This window comes from Mercenaria mercenaria, chromosome 19, assembly GCF_021730395.1.
Source record: "Mercenaria mercenaria strain notata chromosome 19, MADL_Memer_1, whole genome shotgun sequence".
In the NCBI taxonomy this organism is placed as follows: domain Eukaryota; kingdom Metazoa; phylum Mollusca; class Bivalvia; order Venerida; family Veneridae; genus Mercenaria; species Mercenaria mercenaria.
Window position 1 is genome coordinate 2785983 of NC_069379.1, and position 21767 is coordinate 2807749.

At 37.4% G+C, this 21767-nt stretch overlaps 1 protein-coding gene across 1 annotated transcript in view; it reads right to left on the minus strand.

Annotated features, from left to right (window-relative positions):
- LOC128551156 (uncharacterized) overlaps positions 1 to 3113 on the minus strand; it is a 52340-nt gene extending 49227 nt beyond the window's left edge. The window contains exon 1 of the mRNA XM_053531635.1: positions 3023 to 3113. The gene's annotated coding sequence lies outside the window, so the exon portion shown is untranslated. The remainder of the gene's footprint in view (positions 1 to 3022) is intronic.
- Positions 3114 to 21767: the final 18654 nt, after the last annotated feature.

Here is a 21767-nt window from a genome sequence, read left to right on the forward strand (position 1 = left end):
ATCTTTCAAGTAAAAATTCAGATCTTCTTGCTCAAGCAACGGCAGAAATTAATGATACAAGAAGTACCAAGTCTGACAAGACTGAAAATATTCTTGAGGAAGTTCTTGGTGGATACCAACCGTCACCTTTTTCAATCACAGCTTCTATACATGGTATGCCTGTTTTGGCTCCAACAAAGAGTCCAGCATTTATTGTTAAAGACACTCTGTCAGAGTCATCATCTCTTGTACAAATTCTCCACAGATTGATTCTTCTATACATGAAGTTAATGTACTGAATGACAAGTGTGATAAAAATGTTTGCACTTAACTCATAAAGATCAACAAACACAGCTTAGACAATCACAGTCACACACACGGCTCAGACTATCACAATCACACATACAGCTCAGACAATCACAGTCACACACACAGCTCAGACAATTACAGTCACACACACAGCTCAGACAATCACAGTCTCACTCACGGCTCAGACTATCACAGTCACACACACAGATCGGACAATCACAGTCTCACATACAGATCAGACACTCACAGTTACACACAGAGCTCAGACAGTCACAGTCTCACACACGGTTCAGACTATCAGTCACACACACAGATCAGACAATCACAGTCTCACATACAGATCAGACAATCACAGTCTCACTCTAAGATAAGATAACCACATTCTCACACACAGACCATACTTCCAGTCAAATTACCACGCACAGAAACCCACACATATTCACAAGAACAAGCATAGTCACAACATAAGAATCCCAAGCATTCATGAACAGCCATACCACAGACTAAACACAGACATTAGGTTTTAAGTAAAATGAATATTGATATCTTAGAATAAGTATATTACTGGTACAACATTTGTAGTACATGTATTAGCTTAATGGTAGTAATAGTAAAACATTTGTGAGATACAGATTGTACAAGTAATATGAATACAAGTATGTGTTAAGAATCTGTACAGTATCTTATTTGTATATTATTTATGGATTAGTACAAATGACTATACTTTAGCTTTAAAGCATATTATTATTTTTTTTGGGAGGGGGGTGGGGGGTTAACGCCGTTTTTCAACAGTATTTCAGTCATGTAACGGCGGACAGTTAACCTAACCAGTTTTCCTGGATTCTGTACCAGTACAAACCTGTTCTCCGCAAGTAACTGCCTACTTCCCAACATGAAACAGAGGTGGAGGACTAATGATTTCAGACACAATGTCGTTTATCAAATAGCCACGGAGAACATACGCCCCGCCCGAGGATCGAACTCACGACCCCGCGATCCGTAGACCAACGCTCTTACAGCATATTAAGCACATTAATAGTAAAGTGTTTGTGAAATACAAACTGTACAAGTAATATGAATACAAGTAATGAGAGTCTATACAGTAATTCACTGTAACAAAATTCATAATGTTGTATAAAGTTAATCACTTTAGCTAACAATTAGTAAAGCATTTGTGAGATACATATTGTACAAGTAATATGAATACAAGTATGTATTGAGAATCTATATACATTATCTTACTGGTATTATACTTTCTAGATAAGTACAAATGAATGTACTTTAGCTTGATAGCATATTAAGCATACTAATAGGAAAACATCTGTGAAATACAGATTGTACAAGTAATGTGATACAAATATGTACCAAGAGTTTATACAGTATTTAACTGATCTAAAATTTATGGGTGTACTTAAGAATAATGGTATTAAATATACCAATAGTAAATATCTATGGTATATGGAAATTATAAGTGATATGGTATAGAGATATCTTAAATCAAATGAATAACATTAATAACATGTAGCATAAATGCACTTGGGATGCTAACTTGTTATAGGGTAAAAGATAACCCCTGTTTTGTGAAGGCCACACTGAAACTAGTTCAGTAATTAATTGAAATTTTCATGAAATGTATTACCATTTGTTGTGTATGTATTCACCAGAATTCAGCGGAATTCTACCGGAGATTCTGCAGTCCTGCGGGATTCTGAGCTTTTCTGCGATTTTTACACAGCTCGCTGGATTCTGCCAGTGATGGGGCGAAGGGTATATAAGCTCAGGTTTCAGCAGAAGCTGGCAGAACATTCGGAAGAACCGAAACTTATCTTTAGTTTACAATATTTAACTTATAAACATTTTGGCATATAAATTTTGCAAGTTTTAGAACTGAAAAGATTTGATCAATCAAAATTAAAGGATTTTACCTCAATAGCATTTATGGTAATCAACTGATATATGTTATAGTGTTATATACAGTTGTAGGCTATATACCAATAAAAGAAATTGTTCTTTGTTTCATATAAAATTCAGCTACTTCAGAACAATTTTGTTACAGTTTCTAGATTTTCACTCCGTCGTAGACCTATTTTCCACAAGATATCCATACATTTGCTTCAAGAAATTAAACGAAAAGAAAAAGGGGTGTTGAATAGTATGCAGTGAAATGCAAGTCAACTGAAGTCAGGTACCCTCATATTGCCGCATTTCAGAAAGCGGTCCGCAGAATAAACACCCTACTTTCGTTTTCAAGTAAACAACTCGAAAACATGCGAATATTAGCATGAAACGTGTCCTATTTTATGTAAAATTCATTCCACGAGTGAAATAATGCCCATTTGGTCCCCGATTTACGCGCAAATGCGCGAAAAATGGAAAAAAATTAGGATCTGTTTATTAGGGACTTCTTTCGACTACACCACGGAAGCACATTTTGGACCGAATTACTGCATTATGACCTTGTAGACTGTTGAAATTTGGATTTGAATTATTCAGTTGATATATTTGAGGAGAATTAAATCTTTAACATGATTTATACATGATTAAATCATTTACAAGAGTAAAATATGATTGAAATAGAAACTTGTGTTGTTTTGACGTCAGTTTTATAAGAATTTCAAATAATGAAAACCTCCATATTAAGCTACCGAAACCAACAAATTTTATAATACAAAAAACGTACTCCCAAGGTCGCTACAATATTCAGACAATATAGTGATATACAATGGAAATTTACCTGCGATAAAGTATATCTCAAGGTAGCTTAACTTCCTATTAAAAAAATTGCGACTTAAAAAATGTTTACAAGTTTCACTTCCTGATTTATGGCCGCTTATGTATATAATGTCACATGGACATGGCCGCTTAAGATTGTATCAAAAACTACGCAAAGTAAGTCATTTTTAACCAATCAAAAATAAGCCTTCCAAAACTTAACATTTTCCGACCATTAATTTAACTGTTAATGGAATTTCATCGTCTGAATCATCATCAAACGGAACTGATATGTCAGAAGCTACATGATAATGAATATTTTCTTTATTTTAAGAAAGATTTTCGGCAGACGACATTATTTTTAAATTAATCATTTGAAATACAGTGGGCGCATTCGGCATACAAACCCGTGTAACTCGATCACCCGAGTTTACCTGAGTGACACGAGTAACAATTGTAGTCCGAACGCTTTATCGAGTAACTTAAAATGATGGAGAACGTTACCTATATCAGTATATGCTAACAGTTCAAAGGTTTCTGAGCTGAAACAATAATAAAGAATGGTTACTACTTTTGAAACATAAATGACTTCATTTTCCAAAATAAACAGCTGATCAGACGCGACAGAATCCCTCGTATCAGAAATTATGTTGAGTTAGTGGACTATGTTTATGTATGCGATATAGTGTTGTTAGTTGCGTGTATCTTACATAATGTTTGCATTTTTAATGACAATGAAATAAATGACTTTTGTGAAGAACCGAACCTAACCTAATAAAGATATGTTTGATGACTATAATTAGGACTGTCTGGTATCGTTGTTAGAGATGAACTGGTACGACTTCTGTCAGAGTGAAAAATCAGACTGGATTATCATCAATCGACTTTTCAGATTCTGGGATCAAGTAACATTTGGAAAAAGGTTCAGCCCATAATGTTTAATAGATAAGAAATTTCTATTTTATGTTAATTTATACTTTAAATTATTCCTGAAGCAAGAGCTACAATTTATATTAGTCCTCTTATATCTACATATGACTCTACTAACCATGGTCATTTCAAATAAAAGGGTGTTTGGTATAATAATTTTTTTTTTTATTGTTGTGACTGAAATTCATTTAAGGAAACAGTGGAGACCCTGATCACATGATCTGTTTTACGGTGTTCAGTCTGCACTGTTTGCCAAGACCCATTTATAGGAAGAAATATATTACGAAAATGAATAAGCTCAACTCTGCTGACAGTCTATATTCCCCCATGCTAATGAATTTCTTTTTTAAAAAATGTCTTTGTTTAAAATGACATAACTGAATTCACCATGATTACAAATAGCATATAACAAACAGTATGCTTTTTTCAAACTTTTTACGTAGTACAGCCATGAAATGTGTTAATGTGTTTGCCTTGTTCTCGGTGCTTCCGAGGGATCTACTTTTCAGATTTTATTAAATGCTAGTTTGACTTTTAAAAGACCAAGTACCACTTCTTGATGTCAATTGGGTTCAACACCATTTCCAACAATCTTATTGCCATATATGACTGCCAGTCACATATGGTAACAAATGTTCACTCTCCCTGGCAAGCTTAGCAACCTAAGTGGCTTACCAGTCCACTTTCATAAGCAATTGACAACTTTACATTCATATGGACTGAGGTAGGTTGCAAATGACCATGGGAGGAATTTCATCGCTAACCGGATCAAACCCGCGACCTTTGGACCGACAGGACAGTACATCAACTGCTGACCTAACTAAACAACAGTACCATAATTATGTGTCTGTGGAAAGATGGTTTGTCGGCAAGTAGGGAGGTTGAATTATTTACTTATAACTTCAACATCAATATTTCAACTCATTTAGATTTGAAGATTGAATACTGCTTAAGCCGGTGCTAGGGGGCGTGGGCAGTGTTGCATTTTCCATTACTGCTCATGAACAGACTCAATCAAACCGAGTCTGCAATTTTCACTGTTTGCCTTGTTTTCGGTGCTTCCGAGGGATCTACTTTTCAGATTTTATTCTGTTGTGGATTATTTGTCATTATCACTCATTGTGTGTTCTTAAACCTAGATATTTTTTCCCAAAGTTTTCACTTGTGAACATAGAAAGAAAACTTACAAGCTTTAAGAATCAGATCGAGAACCCTAGAAATATACTTGACATGGATGTTGCTGTAAGAAGCTGATTTCTCAACATATGTCCTATTCAGCAGTATTTGCAGATGGGGGCATGAATGCCAAAAGAGCATTTCAAAGTTACATTGTATTTATAAGAAAGTAAAACGTTTTAAAAGAACAATGACAGCACGCTCCACTATTCGAAAGCAATTGTCAATAATAATGATTTTCGGTTCTAGAACTGAAATAATGATTCAAGAATTATTTTACTTGATTCTATGATCTAACTTAAAAACCGTGAATAGATATAAGAAGTTTTCACCCACTACCGCCCTTAGTTTTTAAAATTGAATTAAATTTTAACCGTCATTTTCTTACTAAAAAGGGACTTAACTTTGCCAAAATTAAAGTAAATTGATGGAACCTTGCTTTAAAGCCTGAAGACATGCAAGAAATGTTAACCCAATGCCCCATTAGTTTTGGAGATAGTAATTTGCATGCAAACACAACAGTATCGATGAACAAGAGAAAGGGCATAACTTGTCCAAAGTTAAAGGTATGGGAATTGATTCTTTGACTTTCCTTTACATCACTGGAGACATGTATGGAAGTTTTAATCCAATATCTGCATTAGTTTCTGAGATAGTAGCTTGCATGCAAAACTTTAACCAGCTTTTTCTAAGTTTAAACAGTGGGGCATAACTTGGCCAAAGTTCAAGTAAGAGTTATGGAAGTTGATGCCATGTCCTATACAACATGGAAGACATGTGTGAAGTTTCAACCCAGTATCAGCATTCGTCTAAAAAAAACCTTGCATGCAAAACTTTAACCCTTAAATGGGGTCTGACTCAAGTAAGAGTTATGAGGCTTGAATACTGCTTAAGCCGGTGCTAGGGGGCGTGGGCAGTGTTGCATTTTCCATTACTGCTCATGAACAGACTCAATCAAACCGAGTCTGCAATTTTCACTGTTTGCTTTGTTTTCGGTGCTTCCGAGGGATCTACTTTCCAGATTTTATTGTGATATGTTGATATGACTTAATTTTACAGACCCGTAGAAATGTGTGAAGTTTTACCAAACATCTGTATTAGTTTAGATATACTAACTTTCATGTAAAACTGCATTTCCTAAGTCCAAAAAGGGCATAATTTTGTCAAAATACATATTAGAGTAATGGGACTTGATCATCTGCGATTAGTTAATGACCTTAAAAAGTAAACCTTGGTTTCAAAGCAAATGTCTATAAATGAGACCCATAATTTACATAAGATTCGTTCAAGAGCTATCTAACTAGAATATTTTGGAAGGTCTGATGAGTGGAAAGACTTGTTTGAAGTTTCATTTCAGTATCATCCGTGGGTATTGAGATAAAACCTTGATAGTAATTGCACCCAAAATTTTACCAGCCTACCAACGACAGCATGTTTAAAGTGTTAATGTATTCGGATACGATCACCCGCCTTTCCCAGCTTCAGGAGGTGGGTAGAATTCGGGTGACACAACTACTATCGCTCGGGTTACACGAGTTATACTCGAGTAATACCAAGGGTGACTCGGGTTAGCTCGAGTATGTATGCCGAACGCGCCCAGTATGAACGAAACACAGTGGATTTCGTCTTTACATGGCCGCATAATTGCAAACACTTATTTTAACAAGGTAACTAATTAGTACTAATTATAACATCTAAGAAATAATACTCAGTATGCAAAATAATTTTGTTTTTGCCAAGACTATCAAAAATTAACAACTACATGCCACAATCAGCATGATCTCGGTGCCGCGACTATACTCGTCAATCACCGTCCTGGTGAGTCCTGTACGCACGTATATATATAGAGTCGAATATCGACGCTACGGGGGTACAAAATATAACGCCTATAGTCGCATTTTGGCACCAGGGAGTTAATCATGATAAGAGGTACAAAACTGCATCAGCCTAGTCATCTAATGAATGGCGATTTTTCAGCCATAAAAGACAGTTTGATATTTTTTGTATATGTTAATTCGTGGTTGTGGGACGATACAGACAAGAAAGGTGGTTCGTCTATAAAGGCGGTGAAGACACGGAGATTACAGATAGCAAAATACCATATAGGACACATTCTTGTTTCGATTTTATAATCAAGTGGTCTATATATATACTGAATGCCAAAAGTTTAGCAAGTTTATAAGTGCTGGCTAATTCGTCTTTATTATTTTTTAGAAAATAAATTCAAAGGCGACATACCTGATAAACAATCTATTCCGAGTAATTTTACAGAAAACCACACAAAACAAATCATAAGTTATTGTAATCCAGTTGTTTGAAGAACATAGGGATCCAAAAAAGAGTGTTTTGGCTTTGTCAGTATCTGGTATTACCGCCAAACCTATCAATAACAGCAACGCATCGTTTCCGCATACTGCAATTTAGCTTTCTGATGGTTCGTAAGGATATTCTGTCCCATTCCTCACGCAAAGCTCTGTCTAGGTTATTCACTGTGATGACGTCATCTCGGTCTCTGACCTTACGCCCAAGATGATCCCATAGGTGTTCAATGGGGGACAAATCGGGAGATCTAGACGGCCATTCCAAGACATTAATATTATGTTGACGTAAAACGTTCTGGGTGTGCCTAGCTGTGTGCAGACGGGCGTTATCTTGTTGAAAAATGCTCGCATGGCCTTGTTGCAGATATGGGATGGCTACCGGTTCAAGGATTTCATCACAATATCCCACTGATGTGAGGTTACCAGGCACGGTTACAAGTTCGGTCTTTCCCCGATGGCCAATCCCTCCCCACACCATCACACTCCCGCCCCCAAAACGGTCTCGTTCAATAACGTTGGTGTTGTCATAACGTTCACCTCTCCGCTCCAAACGCGAATTCTTCCATCAGCGGAAGAGAGCTAAAATCGCGATTCATCTGTAAAAAGCACTTCATTCCAGTGTCTGTGTCTCCAATTACGATGTGCACGCGCCCAAGTATCACAAGCTTTGCGATGGCGGTCCGTTAACGGCACTCCAACGTAAGGTCGGTGACCTCTAAGCCGTGCCGATCGAAGCCTTCTACGGACAGTAGATTCGGAAATCCGTGTTCCGATTGTTATGCGCAAACGTCGAGCTAACACCCTACTGCACATAAATCGGTTACGCCGTGATGACTTCACGATCAAGCGATCCTCCCTAGGCGTCGTTTTCCGCGGCCTACCCGAACGCGGCCTATCATTGATGCTTCTTGTCTACTCGAATCTTGTCTTTAGATGTCCAATAGTCGATTCATGTACGTTAAAGTGATGGGCAACCTCTCTCGCGTTCATTCCAGTCGTAATCATCCCAAATGCCATATCAAGTGACATCATATTACTTGGGATCATCAGGTAATTATAATTAAACAGTCTTGAATATAGGATCAGGTGATTTTTAAGAATTTTTTCTATATAACTCACATAATAATTAAGTGACCCCAGGGCGGGGCCTCTTTTAACCCCAGGGACATAATTTGAACAATTTTGGTAGAGGACTACTAGACAATGCATCATAACAAATATCAAAAGCTTAGGTCGTATGGTTTCAGACAAGAAGATTTTTAAAACTTTTTCCTATATAATTCTATATAAAACTTAGGACCCTCAGGGCAGGGCCTCTTTTCACCAAAGGGGTACAATTTGAACAATTTTGGTTGAGGACCATAACACAATGCTACAAACCAAAAAATCAAAGGTCTAAGTATTGTGGTTTCAGACAAGAAGATTTTTAAACTTTTTTCCTATATAAGTCTATGTAAAACGTGGGACCCCCGGGGCGGGGCCATACTTGACCCTAGGGGATAATTTAAACAATCTTGATAGAGGACCACTAAATGATTCTATATACCAAATATCAAAGCCCTCGGCCATGTGGTTTTGTACAAGAAGATTTTCAAAGTTTTCCCTATATAAGTCTATATAAAATCTGGAAAGTAGATCCCTCGGAAGCACCGAGAACAATGCAAACAGTGAAAATTGCAGACTCGGTTTGATTGAGTCTGTTCATGAGCAGTAATGAAAAATGCAACACGCCCCCTAGCACCGGCTTAAGCAGTATTCAATCTTCAAATCTAAATGAATTGAAATCAATGATCCCGAAGGACCAGACAATATAACAACACTGAGATGAAGTCGGGGCGACTTTTTACTTTTATATAAGCCATGTGATCCCCGGGGCGGGGCCATATTTGACCTTAGGGAGAAAAATTGAACAATTTTGATAGAAGACTACTAGATGATGCTACACACCAGATATCAAAGCCATAGGTCCTGTGGTTCTGGACAAGAAGAGTTTTTCCTTTCGGTTGCCATGGCAACCAGAGTTCTGCATGGAATTCAATTCTTTGAACAATTTTGAAAAGGAGCCAACCAAGGATCATTCCTGTAAAGTTTGGTGTATTTCTGCCCAGCGGATTTTAAGAAGATCTTTTTTAGAAATTGTTGACGGACGACGCACGGCGCACGACGCACTACGCACGACGGACGACGCACGACGGAATCAAGCGGTCACAATAGCTCCCCTTGTCACTTCGTGACAGGTGAGCTAAAAATAGAAGAGCGGAATCGGATATATAAACAAGGAAGAGCTGGATGCCAATGCTAAACATCACAGTCCAAAGGAAAAGAAGTAAGTGGCCATTACACACAATATGTTGAAGTGAACACCAATCCTACATCTGAGTTAACTTCCAGCTCAGAGTTAATTCGTGCAACAGAAGCTTCCAACTCTGAAAACTCTGAACATGCAATTAAGACTACGGCTAAACCAGAAACTACACTAACTAACCAGTCTAGCGAAAGCAATAAACAAACTGACTGTGATGCTTTCAGTTTTACAGGAAGTTACAGACAATACAACTTCTAGTTCAGAATCGACTACAGTAGCAGATAAAGAAATAGAAGTTCAAGAAGAAGAAACGGTCAGTGTGCATCAAGTTCAAGCATGTTCATCATTTGTGTACCTGAAGGTAGCTGATCAAGAGGTCAAGGCTCGTATAGACTTCGGTGCAGAAATTACCATCTTGTCTACAAAAGTCTATAACAACTTGAAGACCAAGCCTGCTAAAGTTAGAGGTTGTTATGCAGATGGCAGATAAAGATGCTGTTTTGAAGGGTTTCATTACAACACCTTTACATCTACAGTTGGGTTCCCAGGTATTCAAGGAAAGAGTTTATGTAGCACCCATAAGTGATGAAATGCTGTTGGGACATGATTTCCTACATCATTTAGGAGTGTTGTTAGACATGCATTCATGGGGAGCGAATACCCATGAATATCAGGTTCAAAAAAGGCAATCCAGTTGTAGCATGAACCACTGTGAGTAAACGTACTGTAGTACCACCCAATTCAGCTGTTCGCATGACATGTAAGATCGACAATCAGCTTGAAGACTACTTCATTGAGCCGGATGACACCGTAAAAAATTCTGGTGTTCTAATTCCAAGAACAGTCCGATCTTTGAATACACAGCCCGTGGTGTGTTTAGTCAACCCTACAAACTTCTACAAGACGTTCAAGAAGGGGAAGATTATTGCTACACCATATGAAGTGCAATCCATCTTGAAAGAGAAGAGTTGAATGAAACTGATATACTTTCCTGCCATGCTGTAAAACAAAGTGAACAGTCTTATGCAGAAGATGCTTTCAGCTCTTCTAGCCAGACGACTACATCAAAGGCGTCAAACCAGCTGAAACCTCCAAATGAACAAAATATACCAGATCACCTTCAAGAGTTGTATAAAGCTTCTACGACGCATTTAGACAGGGAGCAAAGTGAGAGGTTAGCAGGACTTCCTTTCTGAATTTTCAGATGTGTTCGCCAAAGACTTTGACTTGGGGAACTTTACGGCGATTGAGCATGAAATTGATACCGGAGATGCCAAGCCCAAAAAAGCAACGTATGCGGCGTACTCACGCTTGCTTTTGTCGGGGAGGAAGAGGAACATCTGAAGAAGATGTTAGATGCCGGTGTCATTCAGGAGTCTACATCACAGTTGGCATCCTCATGTTCTGATAATAAAACGTGACGGTACTGTCAGATGGTGTATCGATTACCGGGCCTTAAATGACGTCACGCTTAAAGATACATTTCCGTTACCTTTGGTTGAAGATTGCCTAGATACACTTTCCGGTAGTGTCTGGTTAAAGCTTATACAAATGCAGAATGGAGAACAAAGGGTAGTCGCTTACAGCAGCTTCACTTGACTCCAGAGGGAAAGAATTACTTCACTACAAGAAAGGAACTCCTAGCAATAGTACGGTTCACAAGACAGTTTCGGCATTACCTTTTAGGACGAATGTTCACAGTGAGAACAGATCATTCCAGATTGTTTAAGTTTAAGAAAATACAAGGTCAGCTTGGTCGTTGGATTGAAGAGCTTTCCCAATACAACATGATTGTAAAGCATAGACCTGGAGCTAAACATGGCAATGCGGACGCGTTGTCCAAAAGGCCAGAAATTCTGACGCCATATTCAGCTTATGTATTCGGAATAAAGCCTGCAGATTTGCCATGCAACGGTTGTCATTACTGTACTTGAGCGGATCGGGAATGGACCAAGCTTACAAATGATTTAGATGAAGCAGTTAGTCTAGGTGTACAGACGGGCAAGACAGCCACTGGTGGGGATAACAGTGTTCCAAATGGGGCAACTGCAGAAGAGAACAAGTCAAACCTAGAAGGTGTATTCAGTGTGAAGGATGAAGATCCTACCAGAGAGACACTAAGTGAACGTATATCTTCCGAGTTCCAAAAGAAGAGAACCAGTATTCCATACAGTTCTCCAGAAGGGGAAGATACTAGTCTTGCAGACAGTATACTTTCCGTAGACGTAACAGGCCTGCAATGGAGTGAATCACACTTTGATATTGTTACACCGTGCAATGGGAAAACCAGCTTTATAAGTGTTTGTTCGGTGATAACAGCAAACGAAGCTAGTGCAGAAAAGTCTTCTTGTTGGGGATTCACTTTCGAAGACCTGGAACGAAAACAGGGTAAGGACAAAGACTTACAGTTCATACTTGACTGGCTAAAGAACAGACAAGAACCAGATGAAGGAAATATGTTCCTTTCCAGCCAAGAAACAAAGTATTACTGGCTGAATAAAGAGATGTTCAAATGATTCATGGTGTGTATTCAGAAAAAGTCCAGAATCCGAAGATGAAGATCTCCAGCTTGTTGTGCCAGATAGTTTGAAAGAACTGGCTTTACTATGGCACCATGATCTTCCAACAGCAGGGCACCAAAGAATAGCAAGAACCAAAACCAAGATGAAGGAAAAGTTTTTTCTGGGTATGTCTGTCTAGAAATGTCGAGCCATATGTCCTATCCTGTGATGTGTGCAACAAAAACAAGAAGCACAAAAGATACGGCCGAGTTCCATTAACAGAGTTTCATGAAACGCGTGCATATAGATTTCATGGGACCTCCGCCAAAAACCACAAATTGGAACGAATATTGTTTGATGATGGTGGACCAATTAATGAAATGGGTTGAATGTGTACCCCTACCTTCGCAGAAGGCAGAAGTGACAGCGAAAGCCGCTATCTTCTTCTATCTAACTTCTTCTCGCGTTTTGGTTTTCCCTTCCGGATCTTCACAGACCAATGGCGAAACTTTGAAAGTCAGTTGTTCGCAGCTGTATTGAAAGCGTTACACATTCACAAATCCAGAACAACGCTTACAGGCCAGCCAGTAATGGCCAGGTTGAACGTTTTAAAAAGAGTTTAATGGATGCCGTAAGATGCTTCATAGGCAAATCACAAGAAAACTGGGATAGAATATTCAACAAATTGCAATGGCAATGAGCGCGAGAAGTACTATTTTCACACCAAACAAGTTGATGTTGGGTAGAGAAGTGAATACTCCAGCCCAACTGATGTTCCCTAATGCAAGGACAGAGAATCCAGAAAAGTATGGAGAATATGTAGCCAATCTTCTCCAGACCACACGGAATGCACACAACAAAGCGAGAGAAACCATTAAGACCCCATTGAAGTGTATGAAGCGGGACTATGACCTAAGGATCCTGCTTAGACCGTACTCTGAAGGAGATATTGTTTATCGTCTAGATACTGCATCCCACAAGGGTAAATCTCGCAAGTTATGCTCTCTGTGGAAAGGTCCAGCCATAGTGACAATGAAGATAACTGCTTATTTGTACCGGGTGAAATTGCGAAATGCAGTATTCGTTACCAACCATGACCGGATGATGCCTTGCAAGGATAGAAAGCTCCCCGCATGGATAACGAAATACAAGGAGTCTCCCGTAGTAACAGATACCACAGTACATAATGACCAGGAAGACGTCGAGGTCTAGATTTAACATGCCATATAAATAAAACTATGATATTTTGATCATATCAAAACAAAAATAATAACCCACTATAAATCATATATGTGGTAAAAAGTGGTACGTAAGGTGCTGGTACATAAAGGTATTGGCACATAAAGTGACTCATTCGCAAGATTCTGTATGTATTTTTCTGTACTGTACATGTACATCATTTCACTAAACGAATGCACAAAAGTATTGAACACACCAATTTTCAGTATAATAATAAATTGAAATAATGTCAGTCATACATTTTTTTTATTTTGGCTGGACTAATTTTCAAAGTACCAGCTCGATGTAGTCTAGTAAGGCTAAATGTACAGTCTAGTCAGAAATGGTCCAGACCCAAAAGGCGAAATACCAGACCTAAAAGTCAAAATACAAGACGCATAATATGTTTCTTGAATTGTATTCTTGTTTTGTTAATTGATTTTTTTCTGTACCAATTTGAATATTAAAACAATAGATAATTACTAAATTAGTATGAGTTTGTATGATATCGGAATAGTAAAAAACGTATTCAATAAAGATTTCTTAACTTGCTTTGAAATTAAAACCATCTCAGAATTTCTTATTTCTTGGTGAGGGCAGTCGGTGACAGGTAGCTCAGTTGGTTAGAGCACACCAGGCATGGAAGTACAATGTCATGGTGAGGTCTCAGGTTCGAATCCTGACCTGGCACTTGTCCCCCATAAAACCTCCAATTATGTCAATTTACACTTCCAAATTTAAACATATAAAGCTCCAATTGTACAAGAGCACATTTAGAAAGTGTTTCGAGCATTTTACCATGGAGAACTTATGAGATTGGTGCTTTAACTTATTGTTAAATTTGATAAAATGTTATAGTTTTGATACATGAAACAATAGGTATATACTTATGTCACATTTAGAATTTTTCAACTGAGGAAGGGTCAAATTCCATTGTTTTTTAACTGCAGCTCAACAGGCAATATAAACTGGAACATGTTTAATTTATTTGTACAAACATTTCTATTTTAAGGGTAATCAATCTCATTAGTCTACTCCAGATGAATTCAGACCAAGGTACTAGCATCAGTATATTACATATTTGTAAAAGTCATTGTATATAATCTTGTATACTTCTCAATCTGCTGCATGAGCTGTCAAACAATTGTAGTGATAGAAATAATGGAATCATTTGAAACTAAGTGACATTGTTATTTTTGTATCAAATAAATTATGAATAAATTCCATTTCAGAAGAAAGGAATTTAACTTAAACATATTGCTTTGTGTTTTAATGGTATGGCTGGCATAACATATACTAAAAGTTTTGGTTGGAAGATGTAAAAAAGTTGGAGAGAATTTTTATCAAATATTGGAGATTAAAATACTTTCTAAGAGAGAAGAATGAACCAGATATTTCATAACTAACCTGGGAAATAGAATTATTGTGTGAAATACTACGAAATTAAAAAAATGAACAGGATATATAAACATTTTACTGGACCGTAGAAACAGAGGGTCGCCTGTACCTGTTTTAAACATCTTCTATCAACTGTATATATATCGTTTATACATTCTAGTTAATATTTTCATTTAAGTTATGACTGCATTACCTTTTTACCTCGTACTGATCTGATAAAATGTTTTAATATGTGTACCAGTTATAATATCAATAATCATAAGTAATACATGTATTACATGACTTCTTACATAAATATCTGGTCTATTGTTTGTGTTTTATGACATCTCTAGTATTTGAGAATAATAGTGAATATTAATGTCTAAAGTCATGTAATATATCACTTACTGAATGGCTTGTGACCAATGGCTCAGTTCTAACAAAGACACTACTGAAGAATGAATTCAAAACCTCCACTTTCTCCTTATCTGATTTTGCCAAAGTCCCGTCCCTCCCGGAAAGAACGTGTATGTTTTACTTAGTTTTTCTTTCAAAGTTAACGTATTTTTTATTACCTCCATAGACTTTTAAGGGAACATATTTGGAAACAGCATCATTTAAGGTATTTTTGAAAGTCACCCACATGTCATTTACACTTTGATCTTAAAACACTGGTTCCCAGTCAACATCACTTAAAAAGTTTCTCAAACCATCATAGTCCCCCTTGAAGAACTGATACTTAGAGGTAAAATTCTGAGGTTTTTCATGAATAAGATTTAACTCACGACTAATTACCGAGTTGTCACTTTTTCCAATGGGTGAATTAATTTTTAGTGAGTCCTGAACAACTAAAGTCTCCTCCTTAGTAAAAAGCAGATCAATGCAACTCGGTAACTGACCTTCCCACAATCTTGTGGCTTTTTCTGACATGTTTAAACAAAAAATTATCAAAAGTACACTCAAATAAATTGGAAGCAATAGAGCCCTGAGCAGAATTACACTCATTTTTTCTCTAAAATTAAAGTCTCCCATTATCAGGTTGTGGCTGTATTTCAGTTTACAAGATTCAATTAACTTAAGATTATTCTTCTGTGTAGAAGAAGGACTTCTATAAATTGAAACTACCCAATTATACCAATAAGAACAGAGTTATCACTGGATAATTCAATGTCACACCATACATTCTCTGAAAAAAATTTTTCTCTAACAAAGTAGATCTAATCTATTCATTAAAAAAGATAAAACGGGGGTGTGGGGTAGCCCCCATAAGAATAAATGTGGAGTATTTATTGAATGTGCATACCGGTAAATTGCAGGTGTCCCCATTTATGATTTATTATTCATTCCTCAGTTTCAATAAAATTATCACCAGGAGGATTGTACATAACGTTCATTAACAATGACGACGTTGTCCCTAGTTACAAGGAACGTTACTCTAATAAAAGGAAGTCGTCTATATTTTTGACGAATTTAAATGACTTTGTCGTCTCTGATATTCGGATATGTAATATTAATTGTTTATATATTAATTTATGTTGTTCGTGTTGTGTTATTTGTACCGTCTCTGTTTAGTCTAGGGTTTAATAATTCAATTGTCTTATAACGTTCAATTCCTTCTGCTTTCTGCTAACTATACTATCTTTGAACATTTAAAAAAAAATTGAAAATCCTGTAATAAAATTTTGGTAGTATGGCAATTATTTATAAAATGCTTCTTGAACTTTATTATTATGTAATGCATGCGCGTAAATAAAGAAATGATACTGATATTTCCTTTAATTGTTTTTTTATGAAATAGCACCTCATTTTCAGAGTTTGGACTGCGTAAAGAGCTATAAAAATAAAATAATATACTTCTTTGGATTGCGATTTCTTTTACGTTCAGTGTTAACACCCCGGAACACATTAACTTCTATAGAAAACTATGAATTTAATTGTTAAATTGTAGATTTTACCCTTGCAAACAGTAAATGGAACATGTTTATGTGTGTACCAAAAAGCAGATTCATAACAAGAACACCGGGACGCTTGATTATTCTTCACGGATAAGAGTGTTCATTTATAGTTGTACCCTGTCTGAATTTTAAATAATTTGTGTTTATAATTTTCTATTTTTATTTAGTAGAAATGTCCAATATTATCAGAAATAAAAGATGGAAAAAACAAATTTAAATTATTTATTTCTATCAGAGTACAATTATATCCAGATCACACCACGGGGAGGCGCTCTTGTCGTGGCCCGTTTCTTTTTTCTTTCTTTTTTTCCCCATTCTATTCTTTTTTCTATTCATTCATGTTTTTTTTTAATTATTTTTATCTCTCTATCTCTCGCATTACCACAAATTTGACATTTATGATAAAGGAGTTAAAATTATTTGCGCAATAAAACAACAATGTAAATTTCAAGATAGTTCAAATTATTTCTCAAAAATGAATCAAACTCAGTAAAGTAAACACTAACATATGTATCTTGTCCATTGTAAAATGACATATACAAATTTTATTTTATTGAGGTATTGGATTATATTAATTTAAAAATAACGTGCGACAGTTACATGTAGGCCTACAATTGCAAAAAAGTCACAGTTAGAGACATCCGTTCACAGTAGATAACGGTCGTTGTTAAATCATAATTGATTTGTATGCACGGTTTATTTTATATTATTATTATTTGTATCAAATTAATATGAACGAAAAGATAGAAAAATAAAAAATCTTGCTTGTGAATGAAATAAAAATTCTGTTAGAAATCCATCCCATACTATGAACGGTTGTCAAACAAATAGGTGTCCTATACCGACAGCATTATGTATGAAAGAAGCAGTTCACGTCGGCCCACGCAGGCAGGACTGGGGTCCTATACCGACGGAACTAGCGCTTTTTTGTTCGTTCATTTAACCCTCGTTTCCTTTGTCCAGATTTTTGTTTTTGCGAGACCCTTTGCTTTATTTATCACGGTGAATTTGCTGTCTTTTGGTGTGATGTGAATATTTCTGTGTCTCTTTTTCGTGTCCTTCAAGAAATTTACAAAGGCAGCATGCTTTGCATCACTTGCCTTACACCGCCACACCGAATAAGGGATATGGTACTGTTTTTCGTCCGGTGCAAGGACATAATTCCCCTGTCCATGTATTGCCGCCCTGTAGTCTATATAGTGATATAATATTAATACGCATCTGAACGACAAACAATGATTTTATTCAAGAACATATCACTAAATGAGATATATTATTTCGATTCTAACACTTTACCAGCGACTTTAATGTACATCCTTGACGGCATTCATTAAATACTTGTCCGTTTTCGATCGGTTTCTTTTCTAGCGCGCCGATATGCCGTTTGACGACATGACGTAATGATTGTGACGTCAGAACAGTGAATTGTTGTATAATAATTCACTGTTTTCAGCCCTCTTTGTTTAATAAGAAAATGAATCAGATCGTGTTAAAATAATGGATTCAGCACTGTTGTTGGTCCAGTTCTTTTTGGATTCGTCTGTTCTTGTTGGCTGAAAAACAAATTTCTCGATTCAGGGCTTTAATTTATCAGCGAAATATAGCTCCAGATTTGGGTGATTTTCTCTCAATTTGGTCTGTAATTCATGACTTTTCATTTCAAAATCCACAGTACTATTGCAGTCAATAATCCCACCCGGTACAGTGTATTTACAGATATCGTGCAATGCGTGGACAGAATATTAAACTAATGTGAAGTTGTAAGGGGAATTTGGGTATGCAGTATTGTCAAGAGAGGGAAATTTCCATCCTCTAACGGACTTACAAGAACATCTTTCAACCGCATGAGCAGGGAATTAAATAAATTGCTGAAGGAACCGAACACTTTGAAGGATTGTTTGTTGATGTTCAGAAAAGTGTAAAGTATCCAAAATATTATGAGAATGACTTGGTACACCCGAGATATGGTATTGGACTGAAATTGTTGGCTGACATTGTAGCTTTAGGCCTTACAGTTAAAACAGATCAAATGGTGTGTATATTTTTCATTATTTCATTATTATATGTTCTTGATACGTGTTTATTTTATAGCCTAATAATAAAAAAAGATGAATTACATATAAAAGTTTATCTTCATTTATATTATACTAAGATACAATAATGATCAAGGCATTTTTACAGATTACTCCTTCCCATTTATTGCTGCAATCTATGGAGTCACCGGTAGCATTTTCACGTCTTTGGTATGCCGCGGCCGAGGATCGATCACATGACCTCCCGCACTCAAATTACTGTTATCGAAACGATGGATCAGGCGTCCCGGGGTTTGTTTTATGAGCCTGATATTTTGGATACACCCATAAATATGGAAAAAAAGAGAAAATTATTCAAAGCTTTCAATAGAAATAAAGGTATATCGGTATAACTGAACGCTCTTATACGTGAAGAATAATCAAGCGTCCCGGGGTTCGCATTTGAGTTACACCTGTAATCATGCTCTAATTACTGTTTACAAGGATAAAATCTACAATCTAACAATTAAATTTATGGTTTTCTATAGTAATTAATGTATCCCGGGGTGTTTACACAGACTCTTTCTTTTAAGGACTACGGAATCCTGTTGGGGCCATTTACCGTATAACTGGTTATTTCTGCGGGTGCAAGTTTTTGCGTTTTGGGCATGAAAATGGGTATACTAATTTCCGCGATTTTAATTTCTGCGGATTTCTGTAGAGAGGTTAATTTAATTTCTGCGTTTATCCATGGAGAGTTGCTTTAATGTTTGGGACATGGCTCTGTATAGTGAGGTACAAGTTACAAGGTTTAAAATTTATTTCATGCATAAAATACAGTGAAAACACACATGTTAAAATACCATGTATTACATGTATTACGATAATATACATGTACTCAGTTCAACAGTTACTGCACAATATCCTGAAACACATTTAAAATCTTCATTTAAAATACAAATGTATTTCACCACCACTCACTAATTTATGTTGACACTGTTTATACTCTATTCAATCTATTTTCACCGTCAGTTAATTCCTTTACAATTTCATTGCAGTCGTATATTTCCTGTGGCGACAAGCTATCAGACAAGGGCCCATTGGGATCCGGTAAGCCCTTTCTAACAAGGTATTTCAGCAGAGCCATTAATTTACAAATCTTGCTTGAACTATGGCAAACACCGCTTCACTAGGAAGACATATCCTACCAAGGCGGCCTATTTCATCCATGGCAGCGAACTCCAAGTCGTCAAGGAGGGCACGTACCTAGGCGTATATCTTGATGAGAAGCTCTCAATGAACACACATGTCGCAACCACTGCTAGAAAGGCGAACAACAGCCTCGCCTTCCTCAGGAGAAACCTGACGAGTTGCCCACAGGAAGTCAAGGCCCAGTGTTACCATACCCTCCTCAGGCCTATCCTTGAGTATGCCAGGACTGCATGAGACCCGCACACTCAGACCAACATCGACCGACTTGAGGCTGTCCAGCGACGTGCAGCATGCTTCGTAAAGGGTGACTGCCGCACTACTAGCAGCACAAGTCAGATGATTGCAGACATCGGTTGGCAACCCCTTCTCAATCGTCGCTCCAACGCCAAGCTGGTCATGACGTACAGAATCGTCCACTGCCTCGTCGATACCACACCACCAGTGAGGTTTTTCAATCCTACCTCGATCAACACCCGTGGCCACTCCATGAAATTCTATCTTCCGTTTTGTGGCAAAGATGCCCTATACTACTCCTTCTTCCCATTCACCTCCAGACTATGGAACCAGCTCCAAGAACAAGCCATCATGTCTGACAGCGTCGGGGCCTTCAAGAGGAGCCTGGTGACAGGGTCCCACTAGTTCAGCACGTCGTTTTTTATCTGTTTTTAACTCTGCACTGTAAATGTTTGAGCGCCGCACACACCACCTTGTACATACACCACTGTACGACGTTGCCCCAGAGTGGGACCTGTACACAAATGGAAGAAGAAGAAGAAGACACCAAACTAACTAAAATTGATTGTACACAATAAACTGATAAATGCTTTTGTACTTTACTTCTAGTATTACAAAAGTTAAGCGAGGGTCTACTAGCGGGATACGTGTATTGATTAAGTAATTTTAAAGAACACAGGTAAAAAGAGGCGACTAACGGGGCGATCCGATATACGAAACTACGAAATATTTGCGAATTTAATTTTTGCGGCTGGAAGAGACCCGCAAAATATCGCAGAAATTATCTACCCGCAGAAATAACCAGATATACGGTATAATGTCGCCGTTGCGTTTGTGGGATCGACATACGACATCGCGAAGTGACATAGCGACATTACGAAGTGACACCCGACAATCGCAAACGACGGCGACAATCCCAAACGACAATGTCGCGGTATCCACTTTGAAATGTCGCCTTTCGAAAGCACGATATATCGCGATGTCACTTCGCGTTGTCGAGCGTCGTATCGCATTGTCGCTATGTCACTTCGTAATGTCGCGTTGTCGTGTGTCGACCCTGCAAACGCGACGGCGACATTACCAAACGACATGCGATAATCACAAACGACGCTCGACAACGCGAAGTGACATTTTCCAAATGTCGTATCGTATGTCGCGTGTCGCAGGTTTGGGTGAGGGTCGACGCGCAACAATTCCAAACGATACACGACACGCGAAGTGACATTCGACAATACGAAGCGACATTTTCATTATGTCGTATCGCATGTCGCCCGTCTACCGGTGAAAGGGTAAGATAAAAAGCTGTATTTCCGTACTTTTCCGTACGTAAAATGTCCATGTTTTTCATTAACTTCAAATAATTGTAGAATGTTCCAAACACAAGATATTTTAATGAATTAACTTTTATAAATAAAATTCAAACATTGTAACTTGTATAATTTTACCGCCGACGGTTTCGTCGGAGGACCGTCTCAAAATGTATCATTTTTCGTGAAAATATGCATACTATAGTGGGTTGGTCCTTG